General features: G+C 59.6%; 1 protein-coding gene across 6 annotated transcripts in view; it reads right to left on the bottom strand.

The window, feature by feature from the left end:
• The window catches only part of UNC13C (unc-13 homolog C), a 148,618-nt gene extending 145,206 nt beyond the window's left edge, over positions 1-3,412 (bottom strand). For 5 of the 6 annotated variants that reach the window (XR_014785280.1, XM_084816471.1, XM_084816473.1 and 2 more), the window contains exon 1: positions 3,136-3,412. The gene's annotated coding sequence lies outside the window, so the exon portion shown is untranslated. The remainder of the gene's footprint in view (positions 1-3,135) is intronic. The other variant, XM_084816472.1, reaches the window with a different exon arrangement.
• Positions 3,413-14,419: the final 11,007 nt, after the last annotated feature.

The following is a 14,419-nucleotide window of genomic DNA, read 5'->3' as shown; positions in this document are numbered from 1 at the left end:
TCTTACAAGATGTGGTCAGCTCAGGAAAAACAGTGCCCATGTTTTCACCTGCCAGGCTTCCACCCAGATTGGTTCCCAGGAAGACAAAACATCTCCCGGGGGAGAAGACTGAACCAAGCCTCCTGCAGGATACTGGCACTCGACTCGGGGCAGGCCACCAACGGGAGCTTCCTTGCAGGAGCTCCTTCACACACATTTCTTGCCATGTGCAACTCTAGAGACTGCTTTGCAATAGAGCAAAACCAGCTTCATTGGTTGTGTCACTTACAGGGTAGGCTACTGACTTGTGGCTTTGGGCTTGACTAGGAGGCAACCCGGCCACTGACCACTTCAGTGGAAGTCCTTGAATTCAAGCCCATTTAGCACCATTGTTCTCAGCTGAAATACACTGGTTTAAGCCAACGTTATTTGGCTTGAGCTGATGAGGGCGAGTCAAAGTGTAAATTAGCAACCAGCCACGGGACTGACTGGGTGTTACCAACTGCGCAGCGCAGAAGGCGGCCACTGACCTGTCCCACAGCTGGTCTGTGTTTGGCCAACCCAGCTGACTCAAGACCCCCTGGCCGGATCTCCAGCCCCATTAAAGCAGAGCCCTCGGGCGTTTTAAGCCGGCTGCAGGCACAAAGCTGAGCAACTGGCCCACCGCCCGCTCTGGCTTTGCTAGGTCCCGCAGGCTGATCCCACAGCAGGACCCTGTCAAATTCCTCAAAGTGCACGTGGAGAAAGGCTTGTGTGCATCAAGCTTTAGGGAAGGGGGAACGATCTTGTCCACTTTCTCTACCCATTTTTTCACGCTTGTGGATCCCCACTAACCGCAGACTCATGCTACAATGCGCTCAACCATGCCTTGGGGACAAGGGGGCCAGATTTGTCATTGCCCTACAGGGATCTGCATGCCACGTCCAGAACAGCCTGGCTGACACTGGCTATGGTGAGGAAAATCTGACTTTGCTGTACAAGCGGGCCGAGAGCAGAGCCATTATGGATGAACGTCTCTGGCTACATTCTCCAGAGGACAGAGGAAGAAGTGTCACTGCAGAGGAGCCTGGCTAAAGGGCACCCCAATGGGGACTCGGCCGCTGTGTCAAGGAGCGGCCCGTCCCAGGCCATATTGGGCTCCTGCTTGGAAGCTGGACCCAGCAAACAGGAGAATGTGCACAATGTGGGTTCCCTTTGCTGGAAGCCACATGCAAGAGCCACCACGACTGGAGTGAGTCCAGCTTAAAAACAGCTTTTGACCATGTCCTCCACGTGGCATTCACAGTATTCAGGCGGGAGAGATTAAACGACCTCACTTGCAGTCCAATGCGGCCGCAGCACAGTGCCCGAGGCTCCGGCCACAAGCAAGGAGCCAGCGGACGGCTTGGCTGGCCCTCGTTCCCTCCGCTGCCCCCCTTCTGCTGGAAGCGCTTGCAGCCGCCGCACAGAACTGAAGAGCCAGGCCGGCACCTGCTGCGATGAGCGATGGAGATGTGTTCCTGCCAAGTGGCTGGGCTACGGGGCAGAGATGCCCCCCGCCGCTCTGTGGCAGCTGGTCAGCCAGCCTGCCTGGAGGAGGGAGGGTTGCCTGGGCTCTGTGGCCATGTAGCCGGTGTCCCTACAGCCCCTTGCTTTGCAACACATCAAGATTTCCCAGACCTGGAAGCTTGGGAGGGCTTCAGCCCTTCACCTGCTGCCTCTTTCTGTCCCCCACCCCCCTTGCTCATAGAAGCTTCAGAGCAGGGCCAGGAATATTTGGGTGGCAAAATCCCAGGACAGACTGTAGAATGAGTGTGTGTGTGTGTGGGGGGGTATCTATTTAAGTGCCATTATGCTTGGGGAGGAGGGAACCAAACCGAAGAGCACAACATGAATGCTGTAGCAAACGCACGACTATTTCTGACTGCACTTTTGCCTCATGTGAATATTCTATTTTGTAGTCACCCCTAAAGAGTAATTAGGGGTCCTTTCCATCTTATTAATTCATGCTTGCTTTAATGCACTCTGGTCTTATTGACTGCTTTGTAACTTGCCGGCATGAGCAAAAAACATCGATATTGGACAAGGCTTAAAAATTCTGCTCTATTAATCTGCTGCTGGTGATGAGGGGGGTATTGGCGTTTAGTTCTCTCCTCTACCCCACCCCTCCCAACCTAGAACACACTCTGTTCTGGCTTTTCCAGCCTCCAAGGGAAAAGTGAAAGATGAATCACTCCATCATTCCTCGATTCCAAACATGTGTCCCTTTTCATCCCTAAATCTGTAATCACGTAAGATTCCCTCGCTCACTGTGGAAGATTTATTTGGGGGGGTTGCATAAGGGGGCTTCATTAAAACTGTACGCCACAGTCAGGGTCTCCCCCCCCCCCCGCATCATTGTATTCCAGCTACTTCCAAACCCTACAGCTGTGGTGTAGAAGAGATGAGTGAGAAAAGGCGCCTTTGGAAAAGATGTCCCCCCCCGGAGCTTTGACTCTGACATTATAACAGCGAGGACCCCACAAGCGCCTGCAAGGCAAAGAGGGCGCCTCCCCGCGCGCAAGGAGAACCTGTGACCCGCAAGCCCTGCTTGCGCCCCGCCCCCACCTCGGCCGGGACGAGCTGCTCTCTTGGGACTCGCCCGCCCCCTCCGGCGCGCCCCCCGCTTCCAGGGGCTCGGGGCCCCCGGGCCTGCAGCAGATCGGGCCGAGGGGAGCCGGCGCAAGGCTCGCGGCGGCCCTCGGCGCACTCAGCTCCTCAGCGCCGCCACAACCCCGGGCCGCCCACCGCGGGCGCCCCGGCCCCTCCAGGGAGGAGATGCGGCTCGGGCCGCTCCTGCGGGCCTTCTCCCGGGCGCCGCCCCAGCCCGCTCCCGCCGAAAGCAGCCGCGGGGCTCCTTCGCTCCGCAGCCTGGAGCCCGCGAAGGGGCGCGAGCGGGGTCCCGCGCCGAGCCCTCGGGCAGCCGCGCCGGCGCGCCTCGGCCGAGCTCCCGCCGGCTCCGGGCGGGGCTGCCCGCAGGGCGCCTGGCTGGCCCGCGGGCGCGCCTCGCTCCGCCCCGCGGGCAGGCCGCGCGCCTCCTCCAGGACGCGGCCCGGGCTGGCGAGGGCTGCCGGCGGCCCGCGGCGCCGCCCCGCCTGGCTCGCTGCGGCAGGCCCGGGCGCCCCTCCGCGAACTTACCGGGCGAACTTGGGCGCGCGGCGGCTCTCCCGAGGGCGCCGGCGCCGAGGCGGCAAACAACGCGGCCGCGCGCCGGGAGGAGCCAGGCGAGGCGCGTCCCCGCGGCGGAGGGGCGGGGCTCCGGCGCTCGTCCGCGCCCGCCCACGGCTGGCTGGCCGGCTGGCCGGCCGGGCGGGCGGGGAGGCCGCGCCGCCAGGCGCTCGTGCTGCTACGGCAGCGCCTCCGTCGCGCCCCTCGCCGAGCGCCGCCCAGCGCAGACGCGCGGCGGCCCCTTCGTGCGCGCCCGGGAGGCAGCGCGGGGCGGAGCAGCGCCGCCGCCTCGCCCGCCCCGCCCCGGCCGCCTCCCTCTGCGGCCGCTCCGCCAGCCCGGGCGCCCGGAGCCCCTGCGGCTGCGCCCGCCTCTCCCGCCCGAGGGCGCCCGGGCGGCGTGCGCGTGCCGGCGCCGCCGACGGGCTGCCGCCGCGCTCGAGGCCGCCGGGCCGGGCCGGCGGCCCGCGCCTCTGGCGCGCCTGGGCGGGCAGGGCGAGGGAGGCCGCCGCGTCCCCGAGGAGGAGCGCCGGGCAGGCTTGGCGGGCCGGCCAACGCGGGCCAGAGGGCCGCCTCGCCCGCCGGCGCCCGGGCCTGCAGGCGGCAGGCGGGCCGCCCGCTGTGGCGCGGGGCCCCCCTCGGCGCGGGGCCCTGCCGCCGCCCTCGCGGGCGCCGTGAGCCCCGAGCCGCAGGCCCCTTCTGGCCAGGGCAGGCTGGGCCGGGCGGCCGCCCGCCCGCCCGCCGCAGCGGCTCCGCTCCCCAGCCCAGAACGGGTGCCGGCCCTGCCCGAGCCTGGGCCGCGCAGGGCCCCCGCGGCGGGGCGCGTTCCGCCCCGTGCTCCTGGCCGCCGCGGGGGACCGGCGGGCGCGGCCACCCGGAGCCTGGGCGAGCTCATCAGCCGGCGGGCGCCCGACGCCGTTTCGCGGGCCCTCGCGCCGGGCCGGGCCGGGCACAGGAGCCTTCGCGGGCGCGCCGGGCGCAGCAGCCGCTGGCTCGGAACGTGGCTGCCGGGCGGGCCGGCCTGCAGAGCGCGGGAGGCCTGGGCTTGGCCGCCTTCCCTGGCTCCTCCGTGCCCAGGCTCCGCTCCAAGGGCCGGCTTGGCCTCCACGGCCCTGGGCCAGGTAGGGCCCCGAGAGGCCTCCCGCTGCCGCCCGGCCTCGGCGCTCGAGATCCTGGCCAGTGGGCCGATCCCAGCGTCCTCCCCCCTCGGAGGGCAGCCGGGGCGGGCGGGGCTCTCCCCGAAGGGGCTTGCCGGGCCTGGCTGTCTTTCCTCCTGCCCCGCCGAGCTTCTCGTCTTGATTTGGTTTTCCGCTGCGCTGAGACCTTTGCCTGGTTAGTTCTTCTGTCCGGCGGGTAGCTGCAGCGGCTTTGCAGTCTGCGTGGGATTTGGGCAAAGGGCCCTATAGAGGTGTCATGCTGCATTAAATAACTAAACAGCCCCCTCCTCCAACCCTCTGCTGAGAACCCACCTTTCCTGTCCTCTGAGGTGGGGAGGGGGCAGGCGGCCGCACGTCACTGCTGCCGCCCTCGCTCCTTCCGGAGGCGCTTCCCCCTGCTGCCGCTTCCCCCAGCCCCACAGATGCTGCTGCCACACGCCCGGGGTGCCCTGAATCACTCCCCCCCTTCCCCCAGCTCTCCTCCGCTGTTCTGCAGGATTGGGGTGACGCCTCTCCAAGCATATTTGCATGAGAAGTTGGGGAAGGGAGACCAGAGAAGGCCTGAGGCTGCTTGCGAGCAAAAGGGGAGCCCCTGCGGCCCGGGCGCCTCCCCAAGGGAAGGGCCAGAATTGGGGCCCTCAAAAGCCTTGGCTTGCTGTTGCCTCAGATGGTTTCAGCAAACTACACAGGGAGGGGGCGATGCTGGGGTCTGGCTCCTGGTCAGCCCAGAAAAATAAGAGTGATAACAACAGTTAACACCACGTACTAAACTGTTAATGATAATAAACTGCTAACAAGGACAATTCAGTTGGGCCTCGACAGGCCAGCAGCACAGAAGGCGCTGCAGCAGTAGCCGCCCTGCCGTCGCCCCCCCGCCACCGGAGATGTGGCTCCATTCCACCATCAGAGCTCCTGAGCAGGCTGAGGAACCTGGCACGGGCTGTGTGCTCCCCTCTGGGCATGTGCAGAGAGGCCTTGTGCCTCACAGGCTAAGGGCCGGCTGGGTTAGTGCTTGTCAGTGGCTGCGCCCACAGCCTTTGGGACAGGATGGGCAGTGCCATCTTCAGGGGGGTCAACTGAGCAACGGGCCCCACCCCAGGGCAAGAGAAAGGGGGACACTGGGCTCCAGGAGGAAAGGGTGAGCGAGGGGCCCTCAGTCCATCCCAGGGAACGCTGCAGAAGTGATGGCATCTCCAGCTCAGGTTGCAGCGGTATACCCTACTTACCTGGGAGCAAGCCCCATGACACGGCTGGGGGTGCACTGGAAAATGCCCCCAACCGTGAGGGAGTTCTTAGGGGCTGTTCCCCCACCTTGAGCTCCCTCCCTCCCCCATCCTGAACATTCCTAGGCAGAACTGTGGGCCTGCGGGCATCGGAGTGCACGGAAGAGGCTTTGCTATAACGTCCGGTAGGCTGTGCAAAGGGAGAGGATGAGGGGAAGCGGAACCGCCCCACCAGCCCTGCCAAAAGCCCTCTCCCTTTGCCCTCTTTCCTTCCCATCCCATTTGTCTCGGGTGCCACGTCTTTAGATGAACACGCGTGTCCCGTACCCCACTCTTAGCATTCACAGAGGGAAGCGAAGTGAATGCTGCTCCATCCACCAGTTGTCATGCGTTTCCCTCATTTCCATTCATTGGCTGAACCTTCCTCCACAGAAGTGCACCAGGCCTCACGAGGAGGCAGCCTGAGCTTGCCCAGGAGGGCTGTTGGCTCTTCAGCCCGTCTGGGTGGCTGCCACTGAGCCGTCGTGGGCTCCAGGCCTGATGGGGCAGCCCTGTTCAGACAGGCATGCGTGCCCTAGCGGGGAAGCCAGGCGGCTGTGCTGGGCTGGGCTGGGCTGAGAGGGGCCCGGGGCGCCTGCCCAAAGCCCTGCCCTGATGGCACCGTTGCAGCTCAGGGCTCTGAAACAACCCCAAGGAGTATATAAGAGCATCTGTTAAAGGCAATTACAAGGTTATCGATCTGCCTTGGAATTAAAAGACCACTGCGAACTAGTCTTGCCAGTAAAATGTCTCTTTCGATCATGGCGCTGCTGTCAGGGAGTTTTATGGGCTGGCATGCAATAAGAGACGGCCTGGAAGGGGAGGGGCCACCTCCGCCTCGTGAAAGAGGCAGGGGCGGGGGGGCATTTCAGGCCACTTCCTGGCCTCTGCAGGGCCCCTGCTGGGCTGTTGATGAGCCAGTTTGGTGAGCCCCTGCAGCCCCTGCAGGATCCCGCTACCCTGCAGGGCGGGGCCGCAGCCCAGCAGCCGAGCCCCGCTGTCCATGCAGAAGGCCCCGGGCTTGACCCCCTGCCGTGTCCCGGGGCAGGGCGGAAAAACCCCTGCCTGGAGCCTTGGGGAGCTGCTGCTGCCAGTCGGCATGGGCAAGCCCGGGCTGGGTGGAGCAGGGGGCCGTGCTCGAGCCGCGGCGGTGCCCGACGTTCCTGCGGAGGACACCGGCGCAGCGAGGCCTCCCGCTCCAGGACTCCCCCACGGCCCTCGCGGGAGGGCCCAGCCTGCCTCTGGCTGGCCTCGCTGCAGGCCCGCGTGGCTCAGAGGAGGGGGCCAGCAGGGCTGCTTGCCCTCTGCACGGGCTGCTGACATCCATGGCTCGCCTCCCTTTCAGCAACGCTAAGCAGAGACGGAGGAGCATTTGGATCACTGCCATCGCAGCAGGGCCGGGCAAAACCCACTGGCCCGGGCGACGGGGCAGCCTCTTGTGGGCTGATGAACCTTCCAGGAGCAGCGGTGGGTGCCGGCCACCCTCATGCACGCACAGTCCCCAGCCAGGGGTGGTCAAGTCCTGTAAGCCCAGCCAGTGGGGGCTGCTGGAGAGCTGAACAACCCTTGCCTAACCCGCGGGGTGCTGTAGGGCTGGTCATTCAGGAGTTGTTTCGCCCTGAAGCCATCCCCGCTGGCCACGTTTGCACGACACGACAACCCCGCAGCCCCTGGTCTGTCAGGGCAGCGTGTTCCTCTGCAAGCTTGCTGTGGGGGCGGCAGGACTGCCAAGCTGCAGGGTTCTGTGGGGAGGTCTTCCTCCCATCCCCATGAACGCTGCGTGGCCTGTTGGCGAGAGGCCTGCCTTTTGTGTGGACGTGCTGCACAGCGTGTGTGGAGGCAGCCTCTCAGCCGCTTCCTCAGAGGCGGCCCCCTTGCCACCGGCCTGGTCTGGGTGGCGCCTCAGTGCGTCTGTCGCCACTGCCCACGGTGCGCAGGGGTTGCGGTGCCACAGGCAGCTCTGGATTTCCTGCCATCCCAATAAAAGCAAGAGCCCCCCCGGACAAAATAATCTGTCATCAGCTACGAACAGATGGCATTTTACATTACACAATTGGAGTAATTTCTACATGGTTCACTGCTGCAGCAACATCGCTGTCCTACAAGTGAAATTCTAGATGTAACAAAGCTAGATTCTTCTACTCTGACTTCCAGCCTGGAAGGCTGACTAGCTCACAGGAAATAAAACCTTCCCTTTCACCTGCTGTAGGGACACCCACTCACCCCCCCCCCCCCGCCGATCCCAACAGCCCTACAGAAAGCAACTGCTGTCAGCAAAATTAAGACTGCAGTTGATCCTTATCTCTAGAAGACAACTCTCCAACCTCATCAGCATCACCAGCTTGAAACCATGGAGCAAAATGTGTATGGGGGGAGGGGATTTCTTCTTACACATCAGGCTGCTTCACTGGATAGAACTAAGCCAAGAAGAGCGTCAGCATTTGCAAACGTCGGGGGTGGGCCCTGGCTGGGGCTGCAAGGTCACACGGCGAGAGGGAGTTGTGGCCGTGCAGATGGCGGTGCCCCCCCCACTTTCACAGCTCAGGCCTGGCCCACCGCCCAGCTCTTCCTTCTGCACGCAGAGCTGGGGGACAGAATGCTTCCACTCCCTGGTATGGGATGGATTCGGTGGTGATGGCCGCTGCGTGTCTCTGTGGTGAAGGAGACACAACCCTTAAGTCAGGCTGCAGTCATGCTCAGTGCCTTCTAACTCCTAGCAAAGTGAGGCTGTGGGTGTGGTCGTGTTATGGGGGTCACCACCACCACCACTGTGGGCCAAACCCCAAAGCTAAAGCCGTTGGCTGCACAGCCCTCCCAGCCCATCCCAATGAACCCTGGAGCTGCATGGCGTGGGCAGCAGGAGGAGCCCTTGCCAGCAAGCCTAGGATGGCCCCCTGCCCCAGACACTGCAACACCCACCGGCCCGGGAACTGGAGCAGTATCCTGCCCACACCCATCTCCTGCAGGGTCGACTCCCGGTAGGGCTGGGAAAGACCCTGCCTGCACCCCAGGAGAGCCAGCCAGAGTCAGCAGGTTTGGGCTGGATGGACCGGCGCCTGGCTGCATGCAACAGCTTCCTACCTTCAGTGACACCTGACAGCTTCCAAGACTTCGTATTTCACGTCTCCAAAGTCAAAGCAGTCAAGATTTGTTGACAAATCTAAAGCACGCAAACCTTTCACATTCAGCGCTCTGAGTGGCAAGTTTGGAAGGGGTGCGAGGGCGTGGTGTGCCTCGGCCCTGTTCACATACCCAAAGGGGTGGGTGTGTTTCCAGCCCCACCCACAACGCGCCTGATCTCCCTTCTTCTCTCAGAGCAGAATTTGAACTCTAAGGCGAGTCCCGAGTCCCAGGTCGCTTGGTAAGGACTAGGAGGGGGCTGAGCGCCACAAGGTGCCGTGAGGGATTCCCCCACCCAGACCAATCCCCGGGGGCGGCCACCACAAGAGCCAGCGTGGCGTAGTGGCGAGAGTGCTGGACTGGGAGCTGGGAGATGCGGGTTCTAGTCCCCACTCGGCCGTGGAAGCTCCCTGGGCGACTTTGGGCCAGTCACAGACTCTCAGCCCAACCCACCTCACAGGGTTGTTGTTGTGAGGATAATACGGAGGAGGAGGAGGAGAATGTACGCCGCCTTGGGTTCCTTAAGGAGGAAAAAAAGGCAGGATGTAAGTAATACATAAAGGTAAACAAGTCTTCTCACTCTTGCTCGCTTGCTTGCACAGGCTCCAGCAGGGTCCCAGCGCGCCCCTGCCAGCCGAGGCGAAAGGGTTGCCTGCCTTTGGTGGCAGCCAGGCCCGGGCGTGGCAGTCATCCAGAACATGCACCAGACAGCCAGTAATTCAATGACAGATGTGCCTCGGGAGCCATGCAACTCTCGTACACTGACCATAAAAGCAGCGATAAGTAACGCCCCACAAGTCTTTATGGCGGAGCGTGCGTCAGCAGAAATCGGGGAAATGTGGAGCTGAGGGGTCTGATCTTTGATGAGCTCACAGGTGGAACTGGAGGGTGTCGTCCTCCAGCCAGGCTGGTGCCAAGTGCAGACCCACAGCACCTCCTCCCCAGCAAAAGAGGGCTCCATGGGAGACAGGGCCTCCTCCGGGCAGAGAGCGCCGCTCCTACCCAAGCAGGCCAGGAGGCCAGGCTCCCTGGAGCCCTGCAGCAGCCGTGAAACGGCTTTCTTCCCTGGATGGGGCTGGCTGGCCTAGGTAGGTCTGTCCCCTTCAGGATGAAGGAGCCCCAGTGCCCTGGAGCTCCCTTTTGAGCCTCCCTCCCTGCGAGCCTCGATGGCCACATGGCTGTGGGTTCCCCCATCGCCTCTCCACCTGCACCAGCCAAAGGGGAAAGGCCTGCTGCCATCGCCATGGCTTCTCACATACTCTTTCAGCAAGCCTGGCTACAACAACCCTATAGGGTTGGTTGCTATTTTTATTATTATTTCCATATCTGAGCGGAGTCGGTCTGAGAGATGGTGTGAGAGGGATTGCTGTCTCTGCTGTCTCAAATGAGGAACAGTAGGCAAATAGTTTCCTTCAAACAGTAGGCAAGCAGTGCTATAAAACAACTTTTGAGAGAGGGAGACATTTTCCTCCCTCTCTCATAATCTAGAATCCAGTGGGGTCATCCCATGAAGCTGATGGGAGATTCAGTGGTGGGAGATTCAGGACAGATCAAAGGAAGGACTCCTTCACACAGCGCAAAGTCAAAACTATTAAATTCGCGACCACAGGATGCAGTGATGGCCACCCATTTGGATGGCTTTAAATGGGGCTGGACAAATTCCTGGAGGAAAGGCGAGCCACGGCTGCTGGTCCTGATGGCTCTGTGCCACCTCCAGTACCAGAGGCAGGGAGCCTGTGTACACCAGTTGCTGGGGAACATGGGTCAGAGGGTGCTGATGTGCTCATGCCCTGCTTGTGAGTTCCTGGCCGACAGCTGTTTGGCCACCGTGTGAACAGAATGCTGGACTGGATGGACCCTTGGCCTGATCCAGCAGGGCTCTTCTTCTGTTCTTGTTGTTACATTTATATCCCACCTTTCTTCCATCATGGAACTCAAGGTGGTCCCCAGGTGGTCTCCCTCCAGACACTGACCAGACCCAAACCTGCTTAGCTTCAGCAAGGTGGCCGTCTCAAGTGCCTTCCGACAACACCCTGGGATTCCTAACTAAACTCCCCATGTCTTTTCATTACAAAACATTTTTATAATACATTACAATAATCAACAATGAAGGAGCTGCTTGAGTTTGTCATCACCATTCATCTGTTAGGTTACAGAAATAAATCCAGCTGGCGCAGCTGCCCCAAACCTCCGCTCGATGAGTGGCATCACCCTGCGCTTGCACACAGCTCCAGCACCAGGCCCTGCTGCTCAGGCACAAAGCGAGCCTCTCGCTCCCTCTGGCTGAAACATGCGTTTGCCCAACTAACAGAAGCCAGGGGAGAGCTGCGGGGGGGTCCCCCGGCCAGCCCCCCTGCCCCCAAAGGGTTTCCCACCCCCATCTCTGCTGGGACCTTGTTCTCTCCACCCCACTCTCTCCCCCAATGGGAGGCCAAGCATCAGTTGGCCCCACCAAAAATGCGGAGCGATGCATCTAAGCCTCCCCCAGCCCTGGCTCCTCGCCTCGCAAGCCCCCTTCAGCTTTCAGAGGTAGCAGTGGGGGTGGGGGGGCCTTGCAGTTGGGCAGTGGCATTCTCATGCCTGAAGAAGGCTTTGCTGTGCTGCGCCTCACACCACAGCAACTCGCCCATCACAGCAGGTCCGACTGGAATGGCCGCTGCAGGGCAGCCACCAGAAACAGCACTGCCTCTCGCCTTCTGAGAAAGCAGCTGGGCAAGTCATTGAGGTGTTTGGACGTGGGCAGTCCTAGAGTGCTCCTGTCCTCAGGGGGACCCTTCCAGGCTTTCTGGGAGAAAGAGCAAGGGCCCCTCCAGTTCAAGAGAGAGGGGGTGCCTGAGCAGACACGGGCACATGGGGCAGCCACATTTCAGCCCTGCACCCACACTGGGTCTGCACAGTACTTCTCTTTGGCTGGATTGTGTCCATGATCTACATGTGCTGGAACTTCTGAGCATTGGTCGCAAGTCACCAGAGGACTGCCAGAAGGAAGCAGGGAGCAAACTGCCACCAATCACATGATTCGATTTATGAAATGGACACAACTGAGGAAGCATCTCAGTCTTACCTGTCCTACAAACTGGCCTTTTGCTGCCTGAGTGCTGTGAGCTGAAGGTCTTCCAAAGCTCTGCATCCATTGTGTGGTTTTGTTGGCTCTTGTAGAATTCTGTATTTGTTATTGCTTATTGTAGGCAAACACCCCATAAGGTAGCTAATCCACCTTCCTAAAGGACTCCCAACTGCACTAGGTTTGATAAAGCTCACAGAACTGCAATCCATAAAAAATGTGTGGTATATAAATGATGCAGGAATTCTTGAGCATATCAGGGCAGAGTATGAAAGAGCTTTCTATGACTGTAGGATAATGCTGGCAGAGACATGCATCCAGTCCGGGCAGCGCTGCACGGTCGCTGAGCCAGATTCAGGCGGGGCGCGTGCGGGCGGGCGTGTGTTCTGCACGTCATCATGGAAGGCCAGGAACAGCACACCTCGCTGTCCCTTGAGGGGCCCCGACACCCAGATCCAACAAGCAGCGGAATCTGGCCAGCCAGCTCTGCTGGCCAAGCTTGCCCCACAGCTCAGAGTGTGCCGGAAGCAGCAGCAGATCTAGGGTGCGTGGAGAGACAGCCACATGTCCCGCCGTCTGCCCCCGCACGTCCAGGGGCACGGACAGCGGAGCATCCCCGCCCTCAGTGATGGCAATGTTCGGTCTTAACAGCAAGAGCACAAGGAGTGTTCAGATAACACTCGGGCCTGATGTGAAGCCTTGGCCACAGTCGCCCACAGCCATTCGAGTCCACGCCTGACTGGCCCAACCTCGCCCGAAAACAGGGACACCCCCATCTACCAGGCTGCTCGCCAGCCCTGCGGAGACACCCAGAGGGTGACACCAGGGAAGGGCACCAGGCCCATATGCCTGTTGCAGGAGCATCTGCTGGCTTCATCTCCTGAAGCAAGTCAAGCCCAGCACTCGCTACAGGCCATGCCATGGTTTTGGACCTGCAGTGCTTTGGCCCTGTGCCCCGCCTGTCTCAGCACAGGAGCTGGGCTCCCCTTTAACTCCCCCCTCCTGGTGCCCCTCACACCCAAGTTTTCATTGACATGGTAACAATGCCCAAATATTTGGCCTCTCTCTCTCTTTCACATGTAGTGCCCGTCAGATTACATGCCTTCAAGACAGGGACGCTTCCTCCCAATTTACCTAGGACAGGACTTCAGCTGACAGGCCAATAATTTCCAGGATCATTCCTCAATTATTTTCTTTTCAACTGGTGTTCCATTGGCTGCCTGCCTGCCAGTCCTCTCTCTGCGAAGAGGCTGGTGTGAGTCTTGGAGCTCTATTAGATGCCCTCACCGAATGCATGCACTACCCAACACCCACAACAGGGCTGACAAACTAAAAAGCGAAGGCCACCGGCCTGCATTCCCTCAACTGGAAACATTTCCCAAGATCCCCTCCTGGCTCTTTGAGGCTGGATCAGCCACATCATAGACAAAGGCATCCCAAATCATGGTTGTCTTTCCTATGAAGGCTTTATGCATCAATCAACATCTTCTACCCTGATTCAGACCGTCTTGTGGCCCCGCAGAAAAGCCCATTGTCAGCTTCCTTCCATCACCAAACGTTTCACTCTGAAGGCACTCAGTGGTACTGGCTCAACTGCAGAACCTGACCTGGGGCGGCTAGTGGGTGGTGCAAGAAGAGAGGTGCCGAAGGCTGCCTGCATTGACCTCTGAGACTTCTCTGCAGGTTGCTAAGGAAGGACCCAGTAAAGAGCTTCCTGGAGCCGAGCCGAGCATTCTGCCACATAGCTCAGTCTCCTTGCCACTAATTCTCTTTCAGCAGAACTGAGCTGTGTAGCAAAGTGTCCTGTTGTGATCAGCTCTTTTACAGTCCAATTAGCAGCAGCACTCAGCCTCGTTTGATGTCAGTGAAATTGATTAGAACGAAGGCAAAGGCACAGTGTAGAAGTCAGATTTCAAGAGACAAGGGAGGATGCCCAACCCTAAAATGTGCGAGAACTGACACAGCTGCTAACAAAACCTGTACAAACAACCGCTCTTCCTTGCATAAATATCAGTCACTTTATTACTGTCTTGAAATATTTCTTATACAGTAAACAGAAACCCCCCAAAGAAGCTAAAGAGTTAAACATGTGGTGTTAAGTTCTTTTCAATAGTGTCTGCAACAGCTAAATGGATTTTCATTCAATACTACTGTCAATATATGCTCATTAGGAACAGGTTGAAAACAAAGTATTTCAGAGCAATTTATTATTTTAAACTACATTAAAATTAGATACCCTGCACCATTCTCTTATTATTTCAAAACCACTTCTGAAACAGGATATAAGATCCTAAGTCGCTGTGCATCACAGTTAAAATTCCCAGACGCAATCAGAGTTTATACATCAGAGGTGAACCTTGAGGGCCAGTTGACTCTCTCCCAGATAAATGAACTGGCAATTTCACTTTCTTGAGAATGATCATCTTTGAGAAAGAGCAGGAAGTGAGGAATGTTTCCGCCAACCACAGACATCCAAGTAGAATTGGTCTGAACATGGATAATAATGATGGAGATGAAACACTTCACATTTTTTCCTCAACGGAACATCCTGAAATTGCAGTGGAATGTCATGAAGCCATGGTCACATTCCCACCATTTGAATTAGTCTGGCCCAACTTGCTTTTGCCACATGCACTATGCTCCTAGTGGAGAAA

This window comes from Heloderma suspectum, chromosome 11 (genome assembly GCF_057233095.1).
Source record: "Heloderma suspectum isolate Gila_16-S chromosome 11, 16-S_ref, whole genome shotgun sequence".
NCBI classification, from domain to species: domain Eukaryota; kingdom Metazoa; phylum Chordata; class Lepidosauria; order Squamata; family Helodermatidae; genus Heloderma; species Heloderma suspectum.
This window is presented reverse-complemented; position numbering and strand designations above follow the sequence as displayed.